The following is a 2,907-nucleotide window of genomic DNA, read 5'->3' as shown; positions in this document are numbered from 1 at the left end:
CCAGGTGATTTTAATTTTGTTTAATTTTAATTTTCAACTTAATTCAAATTCTCTCTTCAAAAAAAAAGAAAAGAGAAAAACAGTAACACAAAATTGACCAATAAAACATATGTATCTCATAACAACTTAACATTTCACATTCATGAAGGCAAGCAGGTAACACGTTGGATTAAGCCACTGCCTAGAATCAGAAACCCTGAGTTCAAATCTATCCTCAGACACTTACTAGCTGTATAACATTGGGCAGGTCACTTGACCTCTTTTTGCCTCATTTTCCTCAACTGTAAAATGAAGATCATAATAGGATCACCACAGGGCTGTTGTGAGGATTGAAAAAGATAGCATTTATGAAGTGCTTAGCACAGTGCCTGGCACATAGTAGGTGCTTAATAAATGTTTATTCCTTCTCTCCACCTCTTAAATGAGAAGAGGAAGATCTTCATTATCCAGTCATTACAATTAATCTGAGTTTGCCTGCTTTCTAGAATTGTTTTCATTTACATTATTCTAATCATTGTTCTTAGTTTGGGATACATCAGTTCACACAAGTCTTACCGAGGTCCTATGAATTTTTAATACGTATTGTTTCTTACGGTACAATAATATTCAATGGAATATCTGCATACCGCAGTTTGTTCAGTCATTCCCCAATCAATGCACATCCATTTTGCTTTTTTTTTCCTACCACAAAATGTGCTTCTACAAATATTTTGGTCCATGTTTTCTACATGATCCACAGCTGGATCTCAAGAGATGACAGGTGGAGGAGAAGGATGCTTTTTTGTAGGTCATCCACTGTCATCAGCTATTCTGGCTCAGGGACCAATTAGGAGAGGCTTCACCATCACACAAGACAAGATCCTTATCATGCATGGCCAGAAGTAGGCTTCCTTCTTCCAAGATTCCACATGGTCAATTAAAAGCAGGCATGAAATATCAGCACAGGCTCCAAAGAATGGCCACCACAGGCCAGCTTACCAATTACATTAATACAATGGAATTTCATCCCCCACACACACAGCCTGCACGTAGGCTGGGTTTGCTCTGCCACCTTCTAGTTTCCCGGGCTTTGGTCTATGGATCCTCTCTCTGTCTCTCTGTCTCTCTATCTCTCTATCTCTGTCTCTCTCTGTCTCTCTTTCTCTGTTTCTGTTTCTCTCTCCTGAATTTTATCCAATCATCATTGTTCAGCACTACCTCGTTGGGAGTTGGTACTTCACCCACACATTCTCACAAAATCATTGATTTGTCTCGTCTCACTACAATTTTTTTCTTTCCATCTCTCATCAGTCTTTGACCATACTAGATACTTCATAAATGTTATAAATGTTTGTTGCTTTGGATTGAATCTCACCATTCCTTCCCTACTCTCCCTCGTTTAATTGCAGACTAAGATGCAACCCAGAACATGAATACTTAATTTAAAAAATGCAATCTCCCATTGGTATTTTTTTTAATCCTACTTCCAAAGCTACCCAGACATCTCATTCCTTCATAAAGGCACGCAGCTAGTTAGTTAGGCGGCAGAGATGCTCTTGGGAACAAGGACTGGTTCCTGAGGCCTCCCTGGGGGATAGTTAGAGCCCTGCTCCCCAGAGTCACCGTCAGTAGGAATGAAAGCAGCCCGCATCACCAGGAACATTTAGAAACTTCATCCTGAGCCGTTTCTCCAGTGAAGCCTCTCCCTCTGTCCTCTCCTTCATCTTCTCCTTCCTGCTTTCCAGTGGTGGGTGCTTTAACGGATATTTTTGTTTGAATCTGTCTCTGTTGTAATAAGAAAGTAGCAATTAACTATTATAAGGCTGTTTTACAATCGTGCGAAAGCCCCTTTTTATCCACTTTGCTTTAAATGGTTATATCTTTTATCCCTAGTTTTCAGGAATATAAAACTTTACAGCATTTGCTGCAAACCTTCATACTTTGCTCTGCACTTTACTGCTCCCTCTGCAGATATATCTTCCACATAAATAAGACTTTCATCTGTACAGTACTGCACTGGGGCCACAGGAGCTCAGAGTGATTTCATTAATGCAACTCTGCCTCAGAGTACAAAGTGATTCACAGCACCCTTCCCATCCCCCCATGACTTGACTTCTCTCTAGCCTCCTTGTCCTCCACTCAGGTAGCTGGAGAACAAACTCTGGCAGGTGGGAGGCCAGGGACTTTAAGTGATAAGGAATACTAATGTAGAGGACTCCCCTGGGTCCCAGCAGCCCTGACTGCTACATGCTGAGCATCTGAAAGGGAAAATGGTTTGGTAGTGCCCATCCAGGTGTCAGGTAACTCTCCCAGAGTTAATTAGCAGTCCCTAATTAGCCAATTGCATTCACAGATTTACTTTCGGCTTTGGGAACCACCCTAAACAAGGCACTAGGGGGCAAAGTTAAAGCCCAGTTCAGGATTGGTCCCTGTACATGACATTTTCAGAGCTGCCAGCCAGAGAGGGATGTGTCAACAAAGAAACACATATGAAGCCATGGAAGAAACCTACAGACAATATCATGGGTGATGCAGAAAAAATGGACAAATAGGTTAGACGCTTCATTTATAGATAGAAAAACATAAGCAAAAAAATTATTAGACTATGCATGCCCTTTATCTCAGCAATACTACTTCTAGGCCTATGCCCCAAAAAGACAAAGAAAAAAAGGGGCTCATATTTATAAATACGCACACACACACACACATACATATATATCAGTTCTTCTTGTGGTAACAAAGAAATGGAAGCTCGAGGGTGCTCATCAGTTGGGGAATGACTAAACAAATCATGGGATATAAATGTAATGGAATACTATTATGGAATTATGAAAGGGACAGTTCCAGAGAAATTGCCTTCCTGGGAACTGGAGTCAGGAAGACCTGAGTTCAAATCTGGCTTCAGATACTTACTTAACCTCTGGATTC

The 2,907-nt window shown here is 40.9% G+C and overlaps 1 long non-coding RNA gene across 1 annotated transcript in view; it reads right to left on the bottom strand.

Moving 5' to 3' along the window:
* Positions 1–338: 338 nt before the first annotated feature.
* Positions 339–2,907, bottom strand: part of LOC114032100 — a 41,551-nt gene continuing 38,982 nt past the window's right edge. Inside the window, exon 4 of the long non-coding RNA XR_003567801.1 lies at positions 339–1,764. This is a non-coding gene — a long non-coding RNA (uncharacterized LOC114032100). The remainder of the gene's footprint in view (positions 1,765–2,907) is intronic.

The sequence above is a fragment of the Vombatus ursinus genome, unplaced genomic scaffold (assembly GCF_900497805.2).
Source record: "Vombatus ursinus unplaced genomic scaffold, bare-nosed wombat genome assembly UNPS02015398.1, whole genome shotgun sequence".
Taxonomy (NCBI): domain Eukaryota; kingdom Metazoa; phylum Chordata; class Mammalia; order Diprotodontia; family Vombatidae; genus Vombatus; species Vombatus ursinus.
The sequence above is the reverse complement of the archived record's forward strand: the minus strand, read 5'-3'. Positions and strand labels throughout refer to the sequence as shown.